We start from the raw sequence: 16506 nt of genomic DNA, 5'->3' as shown, positions 1-16506 counted from the left end.
TAATGCTAATAATGATTATTTCTAGATGGTGGGATCCTGTGTGACTGCTGCCTTCTTCCTTGCATTTTTCTGTGTTGTTTGAATTTCTGTGTTTTTTTTTTTTTTTTTTTTTTTTTTGAGAGAGAGGGTCTTGCTCTGTCACCCAGACTGGATACAGGGTACCATAATAGCTCACTGCAGTCTTCAAGGCTCTAGCAATCCTCCCATCCCAACCTCCTGAGTAGCTGAGACTGTAAGCATGTGCCACCACTCCCAGGTAATTGTTTAAATTTTTTGTAGAGACCAGGCCCTGCTATGTCACCCAGGCTGGTCTCAAAGTCCTGGCCTCAAGAGATCCTCTTGCGTCAGCCTCTCAAAGTGTTAGGATTACAACCATGAGTCACTGTGCCTGGCCTGAATTTCTTACAGTGAGCCTATATAGTCATGTGCCACATAATGACATTTCAGTCGATGACCGACCACATCTACGATAGTAGTACCATAAGTGGTACAGTATTATAATGTTATAATATCATATTTTTACTGTACCTTTTCTATGTTTGGATACAGAAACTTTTTTTTTTTTTTTTTTTTTTTTTAGATGGAGTCTCACTCTTGTCGCCTAGGCTGGAGTGGAGTGGTGTCATAGCAGCTCACCACAACCTCTGCCTCTCAAGTTCAAGCGATTCTTCCGCATCAGCCTTCCAAGTAAGTGGGATTACGGGTGCACACCACCCGTAATTTTTGTATTTTTGTATTTTTAGTAGAGATGGGGTTTCACCATGTTGGCCAGGCTGGTCTCGAACTCCTGACCTCAAATGATCCACCCACCTCGACCTCCCAGAGGGCTGGAATTACAGGCGTGAGCCACTGCGCCCGGCCATATTTACCATCTTGTTACAACTGCTTACATGCAATAATATGCTGTACAGGTTTTCAGCCTAGGGGCAATAGGCCATATCATACATATAGCCTAGGCATGCAGCAGGCTTTACCATCTAGTTTTGTGTGAGTACACTCTATCATGTTCGCACAATGAGAAAACTACCTAACAACACATTTCTCAGAACATATCCCTGTCAAGGGATTTATGACTATTATATTTTTCATTTTGTTTTTTTTTTTTCCTCCCTCCTCCTCCCTCCTTCCTGTTTTTATAGTGACTGCTTTGGAGATGTGCTGTTCAATACCAGTCACCATTTTTCTTAAAGCATTAAGTAAAGCAAACAAGGAAATCAAATAAAGTTTCCAGAATGATGTGTGAGCTAAATTCTGAAGGCGACATGGGTGAAAAAGCAGGGAAAAGGCAACCCATGCAAAAAGAATAGTATCTGAAAGGCACAAAGGAGTTGGGCGCTCCTGCTTCTTGCCTCCTGCAGCGCTTCCTACAAACCTCTTATTTATAGACTGTATAGTTATATTCTATCGATTTGTTTACATGTCTTTAACAGGAAGATTATGATACAAACTAATTTTTATTCATCCTTATACCTCCCATCCCTAGGAGAATGCCTTGTATACAGCAAGATAAAATAAATATGAAAAGATAAAGACAATGAATGGGCTGGTGGCTCACGCCTGTAATCCCAGCACTTTGGGAGGCCGAGGCGGGCGGATCACAAGGTCAGGAGTTTGAGACCAGCCTGGCCAACATGGTGAAACCCCTTCTCTACTAAAAATACCAAAATTAGCTGGGCATGGTGGCGTGCGCCTGTAATTCCAGATACTTGGGAGGCTGAGGCAGGAGAATTGCTTGAACCCAGGAGGTGGAGGTTGCAGTGAGGTGAGATCGCATCACTGTACTCCAGCCTGGGTGACAGAGCAAGACTCTGTCTTGGGGGAACAAACAAACAAACAAACAAACAATGTCCTAACTTATCCTTGTTTCTAGTCCTGATTCATTTTAATTCATTTTCTATACAATACTCAGAGCATATTTTAATTCTCTCATATTTCAATGAATTAAAATATAAATAGCCACATGTATCGAACAACTCAGCTCTAAAGCAATAACTTAAAAAAGAAACCAAGAAAACACTCACACACACACACACGCCCTGCCAAGAGGTATAGTTTTAAAATAAAAATTAACAGAAGAAATAAAATTACATACTAAAAATGTATGATTCGGGAAAGGGGTAAAGAGGAACAAAGGATAGATGGGGTGAAAAGAACAGAAATACAATATCTATCTGGCATGCTTAAATTCAACTATATCAATAGTCACATTAATGTAAACAGACTAAACTTTTCAATTAAAAGACAAAGGGTATCAAGCAAGATTTTTTTTCTTTTTTAAATTATACTTTAAGTTCTAGGTACATGTACACAACGTGCAGGTTTGTTACATAGGTATACATGTGCCATGTTGGTTTGCTGCACCCATCAACTCGTCATTTACATTAGGTATTTCTCCTAATGCTATCCCTCCCCCAGCAAGATTTTTTTAAAAAGATGACACAACTATATACTTTGCTATGAAACTCACTATAAAGCATAGTGTTTGTATGAGAAAGTTGGCAAAGCTATATTAATATCAGACCAGACAGACTTCTTGAAAAGTAGTATTATTAGACATAAAAAGGAACTTTTCATGATGATGAAAGGACACGTGTCAAAAATGGGAAATTCTGTCATATTTGAAAATTAAGGAAAACACTTCTGATTTCCCCACAGGGCAAAGATGAAACCACAAGAGAAAGCAGAAAATATACTGAAATGAGTAAGAAGGACAACTGCTACAGACTGGATGTTGGTGTGCCTTCAAAATTATGTTGAAGCCTCATCACCAGTGTGATGATATTTGGATGTGGGACCTTTGGGAGGTGAATGGTGATGAGAGTAAAGCCCATATGAATGAACGAATCCTGTTCCATGCATGAGATTTATGACCTTATAAAAGAGTTCCTAGAGAGCGTCCTCATTTCTTCCACCATGTGAAGTTACAATGAAGATAGCTGTCTATGAACCAGGAAACAGATCCTCACCAGACACCAGATCTGTAGGCACCTTGATCTTGACTCCCCAGCTTCCACAACGGTGAGAATTTCTATTGTTTATAAGCCAGCCAGTTGATGGCATTTTAATATAGCAGCTTGAATAGAACAAGACAACAACCTAGCACAAAAGTTTTTAGGATGCTACTAAAGCACGACTTATGGAAGTTTAGTGCTCTAAATGCATATATTAGTAAAGAAGAAAGATGTGAAATCAATGATCAGACTCAAGGAGCTAATAGTATGATCATCTCAATAAATGCAGGAAAAGGGTATGACGAAATTCAGTGTCCATCCATGATACAAATTATCAGCAAAATAGAAACAAAAGGGAACTTCTTCAGCCTCAGGAAGGATATCTATTTTTAAAACTCTCAGAGCTGACATCATACTTACAGGTGGAACATGGAACATTTTTTCTCTAAGATCAGGAACAAGGCAATGACGTCTATTCTGACAGCATCTGTTGAACATTTTATTAGAAGTCCCACATTGTTCAATAAGGCAGGGGGGAAAAAAAGCAAAAAGGTATGAAAGGGAGCTGTAAAGCTGCATTTGCAGATGACATGATTGTACACCCAGAAAACGATAAAGTCTATTTAAAAACTACTAGAACTAGTAAGTAAATCTAATAAATTTGCACATACAGTCAATAGTAAAAGGCAATATATTTCTATATACCAGTGATAAAGAATGGAGAAAAAATATAACGGCATCAAAAGCCATATTACATACTTAGAAATAAATCTAACTGAAGATGTGTAAGACCTCTATAATAAAAACTATAAAACATTGCTGGGAGAAATGAAAGAAGGCCTAAAAAGAGGAGAACTGGCCTGACCCATATGGTAGTTCTATCTGTGGTTTTCTGAGGAACCCCCACGCTGTTCTCCATCATAGCTGTACTAGTTCACATTCCCACCTACAGTATAAAAGAGTTCCTTTTTTTCTCCACATATCCTCACCCTCATTTGTTATTTTTTGTTTTTTTTTTTTTTTTTTCATATATTGGTTGCTCATTTATAAGAGAGAACATGGTATTTTAAAGATACTGGTTCATTTTTTTTTTCAATTGACAGATATCGTACAGAATTTTATACATTGAATGCAATCTTAATCAAAATTCTAGCAGGCTTTTAAAATGAAACCTGCAAGCCAATTCTAAAATTTACAAAGAAAATTATTTAGCATAACCAAAATAATCTTAACAAAGAAAAACAGGCTGGATGCGGTGGCTCACGCCTGTAATCCCAGCACTTTGGGAGGCCTAGGCGGGTGGATCACGAGGTCAGGAGATCGAGACCATCCTGGCTAACATGGTGAAACCCCGTCTCTACTAAAAATACAAAAAATTAGCCAGGCATGGTGGTGGGCACCTGTAGTCCCAGCTACTTCGGAGGCTGAGGCAGGAGAATGGCATGAACCCGGGAGGCGGAGCTTGCAGAGAGCCAAGAAGGCACCCACTGCACTCCAGCCTGAGCAACAGAGCGAGACTCCATCTCAAACAAAACAAAACAAAACAAAACAAAACAGAACAAAACAAGTTGGAGGTATTATGTTACCAAAATTCACAATTTATTATAAATATATACTAATCAAGACAGTCTGATATTAGAATAAGGACAAACACATCAATGGAACAAAACAGAGTCCAGATAGACTTTGTGTGTCTGTGTGTGTGTGTGTGTGTGTGTGTGTGTACATGCACACACGCACGTGCTCAATTCTCAACAAAGGAAAGAAAATTCTTTTCAACATATGGTGCTGGAAAAACTGGATATATGTATGAGGAAGTAAAAAACCCCTCAACCCTTTTTTCTCTCCATACCAAAAAAAAAAAAAAAAAAATTGTGATGGTTCATAGACTTAACTGTAAAACCTAGAACTGTAAAGCTTCTAAAAGAAAAAAAAAAAAAAAAGAGAGAGAGAAAATTTTTATAGCCTGGAGTAGGTAGGCAAAAATTTCTTGGACAGGACATAAAAAGACTATCCACAAAAGAAAAGAAATTGGTCAATCTGATTTAGCAAATCCTCAAAGGAAGTGATTTCCAGATTTTGTGACATCATGATGCTCTGGGCATAGTATTCTTCCTAAAATGTAATGGGAGGACTTGGACACATGGCTTCAGTCTTTGTCTCATCAGCGTTGAACACAGTTCTGTTTATATATAGTAGCATATGTAAAAGTGGACATTTTTATGATCCATGCCTCATTCTCTATCAAGAGAAATTTTCTGTTCATCCAAAGATACTATTACAAAAATGAATAGATAAGCCACAGAATGGTAGAAAATATTTGTAGAACATATATCTGACATAGTATTTGTATCTAGAGTATATAAAGATCTCCTACATATTAACAATAAAGAAAAGCTAACTTTAAAATAGGCAAAAGATCTGAACAGATGTTTTACAGAAGAAGATATACAAATGGCCAATAAACACATGAAAAACAGCTCAAATATTGTTAAGTCATTAGGGAAATGCAAATTTCAACCAAAATAAGATACTGCTTCACACTCACTACAGTGTGCAAACTAAAGACTTACAATACTAATTGTTGGGGGAAAATATGGCACAAAGGGCGCTGTACAAGTATTTGTCAATTCTCATCAAGTTAACCATATATCTCCCATCTTACCCAGAAACTTTACTGCTAGGTTTTTTGTTTTTTGAGGTGGCACCTTGCTCTATTACCACCCTGGAGCTGGAGTGCAGTGGCACGATCTCCGCTCACTGCAACCTCCGCTTCCGAGTTCAAGCAATTCTCCAGCCTCGCCCTCCAGAGTAGCTGGGATTTACAGGCACGCGCCACTGCGCCTGTCTAATTTTTGAATTTTTAGAAGAGACGGGGTTTCACCATGTTGGCCAGGCTGGTCTTGAACTCCTAACCTCAGGTGATCCACCTGCCTCGGCTGGGATTACAGGCATGAGCCATCATGCCTGGCTCACTCCTAGGTATTTACCAAACGGAAATAAAAGCCTATTTCTCAAAAAAAAAAAAAGCCTGTACAAAAATATACATAGCAACCTTATTCATGAGGGCCCCAAACTAGAAACAACCCAAATATCCATCATTAGGAGAACAGAAAAGCAAATTGGGGTATATCTGTTAATGGAATACTATTCGGCAATAGAAAGCATGAGCTACTCATGCATGCCACAACTGTCTAAATCTCAAAAAGTTTTGTTGGCTAAAAATAAGAAAACAATCATTATATGCTTTGTGATTCCATTTATAAGAAATACAAGGATAAACCTAGCCTACAAAATAGACATCAGAAAGTGGTTGCCTCTGGGGTGCTTGACTAGAAAGGGACATGAGGAAACTTTCTGGGAGGATGGAAATGTTCTAAAGGTCATACAAATTCACGCAAATGGGTACAGCTGTCAAAACACACAGAAGGGAGGAAGGGAAGTCAGGAGGGAGGGAAGCAGGGAGGGAGGGAGCTGGCAGGCGGGCAGGCAGGCAGGCAGGCAAGACAAAACAAATGCCTTAGAATAACAAAATTTCAGACCTGCAAGAGTCATGCAATCACCTTGTAGTTCCTTCCCCTTTTATAACATCCCTGGCAGTGGGATGGTTAATCTTTCACCAAACATTCCCAGAGACTGGCAACATGGAAACTCATGAGAAAATCAGTCCCATGGCTGAGTTAGAGGGTGACTTTGATAATTATAAAGTCCTTTCTTCTGAGCTAAAATTCTGCCTGCTCTCAACTTCTACCTTAGGTATTTCTTTTTCTTTCTTTTTTCCTCTTCTTTTTTTGAGACAGAGTTTCACTCTTGTTGCCCAGGCTGGAGTGCAGTGGCGCGATCTCAGCTCACTGCAACCTCCACCTCCCGGGTTCAAACAAGTCTCCTGCCTCAGCCTCCCAAGTAGCTGAAATTACAGGCACCCCTTAAGTATTTCTAGACTAACACAATATCAGTGTTCTTTCCTTCATAATTTTCCTCATATATCTCCTTGGTCTTCTCCTCTAGGTTAAAGATACTTAGATCCAAACTTTAGCAAACCCTCAAAGGAAGTGATTTCGAGATCTTGTGACATCCTGATGCTCTGGGCATAGTATTCTTCCTAAAAACGTGATGGGAGGACTTGGACACATAGCTTCAGTCTTTGTCTCATCAGCATTGAACACAGCTGAGTTTATATATAGTAGCATATGTAAAAGTGGGCTTTTTTTTCTTTTTGAGAGGGAGTCTTGCGCTCTGTCACTCAGGCTGGAGTGCAGTGGCACGATCTCGGCTCACTGCAAGCTCCGCCTCCCGGGTTCACGCCATTCTCCTGCCTCAGCCTCCCGAGTAATGGGACTACAGGCGCCCACCACCACACCCGGCTAATTTTTTGTATTTTTAGTAGACACGGGTTTCACTGTGTTAGCCAAGATGGTCTCGATCTCCTGACCTCATGATCCGCCCGCCTTGGCCTTCCAAAGTGCTGGGATTACAGGCGTGAGCCACCACGCCCGGCCAAAAAGTGGGCATTTTTATGATCTGTGCCTCATTCTCTATCAAGACAGTCCACAGTAACAATCATGCTTTGTACTTGGCCTTGTACTTGACTCTGAGCTTGGTACACTGTTCTCACGCAACCGAATACAATCAGTATTGCGTGATGCATCAACGCCACAATACATAATACAAAACTCAGGGCTAATAAGCCTCTGTTACTATAAGAAAATCAAGTGCAAAATATTCCTTGTCTGACAAGAAATACAGTATGTCAGATGTTATATGTTAACTGGGTTTCTAGATAGATTTCTTTGTAAGTTTATAAATATTCATAATATGACTTAGAGGTAAATCAATAAATCTGTAGCAGATTAGATCAATGAAAACCAGTAGTCAACACTTGTAGGGATTAATGTTTTAATCTAGACCGAAAACGAAGTTTTTCATTTTGGTTGGTAAACCTCTTCTCTTTATTAGTTGTTGTTTCTAAACAACTCTATTTTTTTTTTTTTTTTAGACATTATTTCGCTCTTGTTGCCCAGGCTGGAGTGCAGTGGTGTGATCTCGGCTCACTGCAACCTCCGCCTCCCAGGTTCAAGTGATTCTCACGCCTCAGCCTCCTGAGTAGCTGAGATTACAGATGCCTGCCACCACACCAGCTAATTTTTTATATTTTTAGTAGAGACAGGGTTTCATAATGTTGGCCAGGCTGGTCTCGAACTCCTGACCTCAGGTGATCCACTCACCTCTGTCTCCCAAAGTGCTGGGATTACAGGCGTGAGCCACCATGCCCGGCCAAAACAACTCTACTTTTTAAGTTATAAAAATTATTTAATAGCAGTTTATAAATGCGAGGGGAAAAAGTAAACATTATCCAAATACCCCAGTATAACAACAGTGTAATTCCCCCATGTGTTCACTACAATTTGACATAAACATATACATTTTTTCGGGCGTGGTGGCTCATGCCTGTAATCCCAGCACTTTGGGAGGCCGAGGTGGGCGGATCACCTGAGGTTGGGAGTTCAAAAGCAGCCTGACCAACATGGAGAAATGCCATCTGTACTAAAAATACAAAATCAGCCGGGTGTGGTGGTGCATGCCTGTAATCCCACCTACTTAGGAGGCTGAGGCAGGAGAATTGCTTGAACCCAGGAGGCGGGGGTTACAGTGAGCCAACACAGTGCCATTGCACTCCAGCCTGGGCAACAAGAGCAAAACTCTGTCTCAAAAAAAAGAAAAAAAAAAAAAACCATACATTTTCATTTAATTGCAATATATAAGCCTCCCCCATCTAATGATATCATTTGTATTTTTTCATGTAGCTACAAAGTCTTCAGTTATAATTTCTCATGGTTACAAAATATTCATTCCATAAAATAACCATTCCTTAAATAATAGCCCATTGTTGGATACTTAGAATGTTTCTATATTTCTAAATAACGAGTCTATAAATTCTTTCCTCCATTATCATTGGTTCTTTTTAATCATTTCCTTAACAAAGTGTGATTATGACTGCCTCATAAACTTTGAAACAGATTGCCAAATTACTTCTTAATAGACTTATACTGCCACTGTTGGTTTGATGGGATTCATTCCACTTGTCAGTTATCATGACCTCAGAAGATTTCCTAGGCCAGAGAGCCTTGGGGAATTCCCACTCTGCAGACCAGGCACTACCAAGGTGGGAATTTCCCTAACCACAGTCTATTAAGAGCAAATTAAATACAGGTTTCAGAGTATAGGTTGTGAAACAACCAGCTGACTAGTTCAGATTCCTGACTGCAGAGCCTCCAAAGAGAAACTGATACCCTGCTTCCTGGTCAGTACTTGCATTTGGTTTCACGAAGGAGCTTATATTTCAATCACATGTTAATCTGAGCTATCGAGTGACATTCCAGCACAGAATGGACAAAATGGAACAACGTAAAGTATACCACAAAATGACAGCATCACAAGGATTAAGAAATATTATATGGTGTCAAAATACCCGACTCCAATAATACTTCATCATTTTTCTACTCTCAATTACAGCCTCGATACATTCTATATATAGGGAGAAAGTTTGCTATATATTTTCGGATGCATTTGGTGCCTTTTTATACTCATAACGGACTCATAATGGCAGTAGTAAAGTCATTATGTTATTATGCTTTTTGCTTATGTTCTTAATAATATTTGAAGACAAATGTTAAAAAAAATCTATAGTGAAGATAGAGTTTTTCTTGAGGGTATTAGTTTAATTCCCTCCGTTCCCTATAATTGATATCATACTCAAATTTATCAATGGAAACCAAAAATGGGGGGGGGGGGTGGTGACCTCTGATAATACTGTACACTAGGAAAAGATACATTCCAGAGAACAGGGACACAAGGAAAAACCAATCTGTGACTTCTTAAAGGAAAGGTAATGCTTTGCCTATGGCATCCTATGGCAGGGAGCTGCAAGGAACTCCCGCAGATCAAAGTGGAGCCTCTGGGAACCACCCAGGCTTTGGGGACACAGGGAAAGCTCCTTTGCCTGGCAGAAATTCCCCTTGGCCACACTCGCTCACACCTTATACACAGCCAGATGGGCCAGGTTAGGCAAAAAACACAGGCTCCTTTCCCACTTCCTCTTGACCATAAACCAAGGTCTCTCATCTAGGCTTAAAAATGTGTAACAGGAGTCTGGACGCAGTGGCTCAGGCCTGTAATCCCAGCACTTTGGGAGGCTGAGGCAGGCGGATCACCTGAGATCAGGAGTTGAAGACCAGCCTGACCAATCTGATGAAACCCCGTCTCTACTAAAAATACAAAAATTACCTGGGCGTGGTGGTGGGTGTCTGTAATCCCAGCTACTCAGGAGGCTGAGACAGAAGGATCACTTGAACCTGGGAGGCAGAGGTTGCAGTGAGCTGAGATCGCGCCATTGCACTACGGCCTGGACAGCAAGAGCGAAACTCCGTCTCAAAAAAAAAAAAAAAGTGTAACACAGGGTGGGTGTGGTGGCTCACGCCTGTAATCCCAGCACTTTGGGAGGCTGTGGCAGGTGGATCACGAGGTCAGGAGTTTGAGACCAGCCTGGCCAACGTAGTGAAACCCTGTCTCTACTAAAAATACAAAAAAAAAAAATTAGCTGGGCATGGTGGCGGGCACCTGTAGTCCCAGCTACTCGGGAGGCTGAGGCAGGAGAATCACTTGAACCCGGGAGGTGGAGGTTGCAGTGAGCCGAGATCGCACCATTGCACTCCAGCCTGGGCGACAGAGCGAGACTCCGTCTCAAAAAAAAAAAAAAAAAAAAGTTGGGGAGGTATTTTAAATTAAAAGACATTAAAGAGGCAAAAGTTAAACGCAATCTGTAATCTGATTGCTGGAGCACCCCCTCAAAAAAAAGTGACAAAACTTTATTGGGGCAATGGGAGCAATTTAAATAGAAACTCCATATTAGTCATTATTACCATATCAAAGTTAAGTTTCTTGGATATGCTAATGACACTGCAGTTGTATAGGAAAACATCCTACACAGAAGAATATTAGGAGATAGATTAGGAACAGATGCCAAAGTATATAGAAGCATTACAAGACACCCTCACCTTACTTCAAACAATTCACAGCCTGGGCTCGGTGGTTCACAACTTGTAATCTCAGCACTTTGGGTGGTAGAGGCGGGTGGATCACTTGAGGTCAGGAGTTCGAGACCAGCCCGGCCAATATGGTGAAACCCTGTCTCTACTAAAAACACAAAAATTAGCCAGACATGGTGGTGCATGCCTGTAGTCCCAGTTACTTGGGAGGCTGAGGCAGGAGAATTGCTTGAACCTGGGAAGCGGAGGTTGCAGTGAGCCGAGATCATGCCATTGCACTCCAGCCTGGATGTCACAGCAAGCCTCCATCTCAAAAGAATTTAAAAATATTAAATAATAATAATTCGCTCTGGGGGGAAAAGGTACATAAATACACACACACACTCATGCAGCAACAAAAAAGCAAAACAAATGTGGCTAAACGTTAACAACTGGTGAATCTAGTAAATGAAGGGTGACCAGATATGCCTGAAGAATATACTGTTAACTTTTCTGTAGCTTTAGAAAAACCTTTAAAATAAAAAGATGAGGGAAAAAAAAGCCACAGACTTAGATTGGGTTACAGAAAAAGAGAAAAAAAAAAAAAGAAAAAAGGAAACCATATTGCTATATAGATGGGAAGCATATGGCAGAGTAGGGTAACTAAAGTCCTAGATTTCACGCTGGAGAAATAAAAAGGTAGCCTCAGGAGCAAAAATGCACCAGGAAGATCACAGACTGGGAGGAGCTTAGAAAAGCAACCCCTTGGCCGGGCGCGGTGGCTCAAGCCTGTAATCCCAGCACTTTGGGAGGCCGAGGCGGGCGGATCACAAGGTCAGGAGATCGAGACCATCCTGGCTAACACGGTGAAACCCCACCTCTACTAAAAAATATAAAAAATCAGCTGGGCGTGGTGGCGGGCGCCTGTAGTCCCAGCTGCTCGGGAGGCTGAGGCAGGAGAATGGCATGAACCTGGGAGGCGGAGCTTACAGTGAGCTGAGATCGCGCCACTACACTCCAGCCTGGGCGACAGAGCAAGACTCCATCTCAAAAAAAAAAAAAAAGAAAAAGAAAAGCAACCCCTTAAAGTTGTTCATGAAGTCCTGGATTCTCCTTTGAGAAGTGCATGCACGGAGCTGACCCCAAATAGTATACATAGACATTGAGAGCTGAGCTACAGGAGAGAAAACCACCCAACTCCCAGTCTGGCCACTGGCTACTGCACCTGTGGGACAGACCCAAACAGTACTGGAAAGACTTTGAAAACTTCTTCAAAGGTAGTTGGAACCTGTGGCCTCAACTCAACCCGGGCAATTGCATGCTGAAATAAAAAATATCAACATCTCTGTAGGATTTAAACCAACAGCCAGAGTCTCATAAAATAATAATCAAAATGTCCAGGATACAACGCAAAATTTTGCAGCATATGAACATCCAGAAAATTTCAAGTTGCATAAGAAACCTGGGAAAAGACAACAAGATGCCATTGCTAAGAAGCATATTTGTTGGAGTTATCTGACAAAGACTTTAAAGCAGCTATAATAAAAATGCTGGGCCAGGCATTTTTGGGAGCTGAAGCGTGATGATTGTTTGAGCCCAGGAGTTCAAGACCAGTCTGGACAACATAGTGAGAACCTGTCTCTACAAAAAATAAAAAATTAGCTGGGCATAGTGGCATGCATCTGTAGTTTCAGCTTCTCAGCAGGCTAAGAAAGGAGAATCACTTGAGCCCAGGAGGTTGAGGCTGTAGTGAGCTGTGACTGCACCACTGCACTTCAGCCTGGATGACAGTGAGACCCTGTTTCAAAAATACAAAGTAAATAAAAATAAAAATGCTCCAAGAAGTAATGGTGAACACTCTTGAAATATAGTCTCAGCAAAGAAACAAAAAATATAGAGAAGAACCAAATGCAACTTTTGAAACTGAAAAACACAATAACCAAATTTGAAAACTCACTGGATGGGATCAATAGCAGAATGGACATGATACAGGAAAGAGGCGGTGAACTGGAAGATAGTTCTAATAAAAATGAATAGAGCCTCAAGGACCTATGGGATAATGGGAAAAAGTCAAACATTCATGCCACTGGAGTCTCAGAAGAGAGGAAAAAGAGTGTGGGCCAGAAAAAATACATGAAAAAATAATGGTTGAAAGTTTTCTAAATTTGGCAAAAAACATACACCTACATATTTGAGAAGCTCAGCAAACCCCAAACAAGATAAACACAAAGAAGTCCAGGCCACAACACATCATATCCAAACTGCTGAACACTAAAGACAAAGAAAAAAATAATTGAACACAACCAAAGAAAAACAACACATTGCTTTATAGGGGAACAAAGATTTCAAAGACTGGATTTCTCCTCAAAAATCAGAGGCCAGAAGGAAGTATACCACTACTTTTAAAGTGCTGAAAGAAAAGAGCTATCAACACAAAATTCTATAACCAGCAAAACTATCCTTCAGCACCGAGGTGAAATAAAGATACTCTAGACGAAGAAGTACTAAGAAAATATGTTGTCAACAGATCTACTCTAAGAGAACAGCTAAAGGAAGTTCTTCAGACAGAAGAAAAACGATACCAGTAGGAAACCTGAAATGAAGGATGAACAGCAGAAATGGTAAACATTTGGATAAATATTCTCCAGCTGACTTCTCTGTTTGGTGGATGAAAACCAAACTCATACTACTGTCTGATCTTCAATGCACGTAAGTATAATACATAAGACAATTATATACCATAAAGCAGGGTAGGCAAATGGGCCTACAGGGTGTAAGGTTGATACACTCCATGTGAAGAGATTAGATACTAAGTAGACTGTAAATTTTTAAGTATGTATATTGTCATCCCTAGTTACCAGTAAAACAATCTATACAAAAAGCTACAGTAAATAACAAAATAGAAAAATACAAATGCAGTACTAAGAAGTTCATATATATGATACAATTTATATGACATTATCCCAAAGACAAAAGTTTAGTGACAGAGGACAGGTCAGTCAGTGGTTGTCAGGAGTTAGGAATAGGTGAGAGTATGGTCGGTTTACAAAAGAAACACAAGGAAGTTTCTGGAGCAATGGAATGGTTCTGGGTCCCATTTGTGTAGTGGCTAAACAAACCTACACATGTGTAAAAATTCACAGAACAACAAACACAGTCAATTTTGTTTTGTGTTAATTTAAGAATTAAAATTTAAAAATATACAAGAGAGATACGGGTAAAGGTAGAATCTAAGAGAACACAGTATGTAAAGAACAAGAGGAGCAAAAACAATAGAAGCAAAGCAAGTGGCAAAAACAAAAACAAAACAAAGAAAAAACCCACACTGTTGTCACAGAGGGCAGCACCGCAAGGAAGGGAGTGTGGAATTTGCCATGTCTACTGGATGGGCTACTGGGCAGTCAGTGTCAACCATGCTAAGCGCGGCTTTGGATGTGGGAGGGATGGGGAGAGAGAGCAAAGTGTCTGAATTGCAGGAATGTATACATGTCAAAGTGTGGGAATGGGAAAACAGCCAAGTCTGGACTAGTGTATTACCAAAAGCTCATATTATTTATTTATGTATTTATTTATTTATTTAAATTCATTTTTTTTTGAGACTAAGTCTCACTCTATTGCCCAGGCTGGAGTGCAGTGACACGATCTTGGCTCACTGCAACCTCTGCCTCCCGGGTTCAAGTGATTCTCCCGAGTAGCTGGGATTACAGGCGCCCGCCACCATGCCCAGCTAACTTTTGACAGTTTAGTAGAGATGGGGTTTCACTATGTTGGCCATACTCGCCTTGAACTCCTGATCTCAAGTGATCAGCCTGCCTCAGCCTCCCAAAGTGCTGGGATTACAGGCGTGAGCCACCGCGCCTGGCCGAAAAGCTCATATTATTTAAAACCATAACAACAAGTGCCAATATTTAGTAAAAATTGCCAGATGCTAACCCATTGTTTCTCAATCTGGAGGCACAAACAGTTATAAAGTTTAAAAAAGTTTGGCCAGGCACAGTGGCTCATGCCTGTAATCCCAGCACTTTGGGAGGCCGAGGCAGGTGAATCACGAGGTCAGGAGTTTGAGACCAGCCTGGCCTGGCCTGGCCGACATGATGAAACCCCATCTCTACTAAAAATACAAAAAAATAGCTGGGCATAGTGGCGGGCACCTGTAATCCCAACTACTCGGCAGGCTGAGGTAGGAGAATCACTTGAACCCGGGAGGCAGAGGTTGCAGTGAGCAGAGATTGCGCCACTGCACTCCAGCCCAGGTGAAAGAGCAAGACCCTGTCTCAAAAAAAAAAAAAAAGTTTAAACAAATTCTTCCACACCCCTCAGTATTGATGTTACTGTATTTATTTAATTAAATATAAATGTAAGTATATATTCATGATGTTTATAGCTCTTTATAGTGCTAAAACAAATATTCATATAAAAATGAAAACTACAAAACCCAAATTCTATTTAACCACAATAATTTAATGTTGAAGACAATGCGTGTTTTGGGAATCCTAAATTGTGCTTAAAACATGAATATGGCAGCTGGGCGCAGTGGCTCATGCCTCTAATCCCAGCACTTTGGGAAGCTGAGGCAGGCACATCACTCACTTGAGGTAAGGAGTTCCAGACCAGCCTGGCCACCATGGTAAAAATAAAAAAAATCAGCCAGGCACCTGTAATCCCATCTACTTGGGAGGCTGAGGCATGAGAATAGCTTGAACCTGGGAGGCAGAGGTTGCAGTGAGCCCAGATCGCACCACTGCACTCCAGCCTGGGAGACAGAGCAAGACTGTCTCAAACAAAACAAAACAAAACAAAAAAATGCACAAATATTGTACAGGCTAAGGTATAGGTCCTTTGGGTTTGTCCTGCTGTTCTTTATGTCAACTGTGAAGGCATCCTTTATACAGTGCCTAGTGACAGGCTTTGGCCTTCTCTTGGAAGCAAATACTTCATTACATATTAAGTATACCTTCTTTTCTCAACAGCCAAAAATGACTAAGATCCAAGACAATTATACCCAGAAGTTCAAATGTGGGCTGGAATTGTACAGCGAGACACAATTAGTCCTCCCAGATGACCCAGAATATTCTTTTAATTTTAAAATATTATCATCAGCATAAAAACAAAACATGTAGAACAGCTCTAATTTGAGGACACAGTGCAAAAAGCCTTACCTACATTACTTAGGCATTAAACAACCCTACAATAGCTACAATAAATAAAGACCTCATCAGTTTTCCTAGCCCCTCAATGAAAAGTTTACTTTAAAAAAAGTAAGCCACATCAAAACCTTTGCTTACTAAGGTAACAACAATAAGAAAAGAAAGAAAAAAAAAAGTAACACTTTCCATTATTTTAGAAGACTGGAATCCTGATGACAACGTGCTCAGCTCTGAATGAAATAATTTACAGATTATCAACATGTGTTTCTTAGCAAGCTGTGTGCATAAAAAGGTACAATATATTGTATGATTCCAATTATATGACATTCTGGAAAGGCAAAACTATAGAAAGAGTAAAATAATCAGTGGTTGCCAGGAGTTTGG

General features: G+C 40.4%; 1 protein-coding gene and 1 long non-coding RNA gene across 5 annotated transcripts in view; one reads left to right on the top strand and one right to left on the bottom strand.

Moving 5' to 3' along the window:
- Positions 1-16506, bottom strand: part of STX8 (syntaxin 8) — a 327440-nt gene that overhangs the window by 130361 nt on the left and 180573 nt on the right. The gene's annotated exons all lie outside the window — the stretch shown is intronic.
- Positions 468-2681, top strand: LOC134729518 (uncharacterized). Its single transcript, XR_010110683.1, has 3 exons — positions 468-487; positions 581-687; positions 2656-2681. It is a non-coding gene; the product is annotated as an uncharacterized LOC134729518 (long non-coding RNA).

The sequence above is a fragment of the Pan paniscus genome, chromosome 19 (assembly GCF_029289425.2).
Source record: "Pan paniscus chromosome 19, NHGRI_mPanPan1-v2.0_pri, whole genome shotgun sequence".
Classification (NCBI taxonomy): Eukaryota; Metazoa; Chordata; class Mammalia; order Primates; family Hominidae; genus Pan; species Pan paniscus.
Note: the sequence above shows the minus strand (reverse complement) of the source record. Positions and strands in the feature narration are given on the sequence as shown.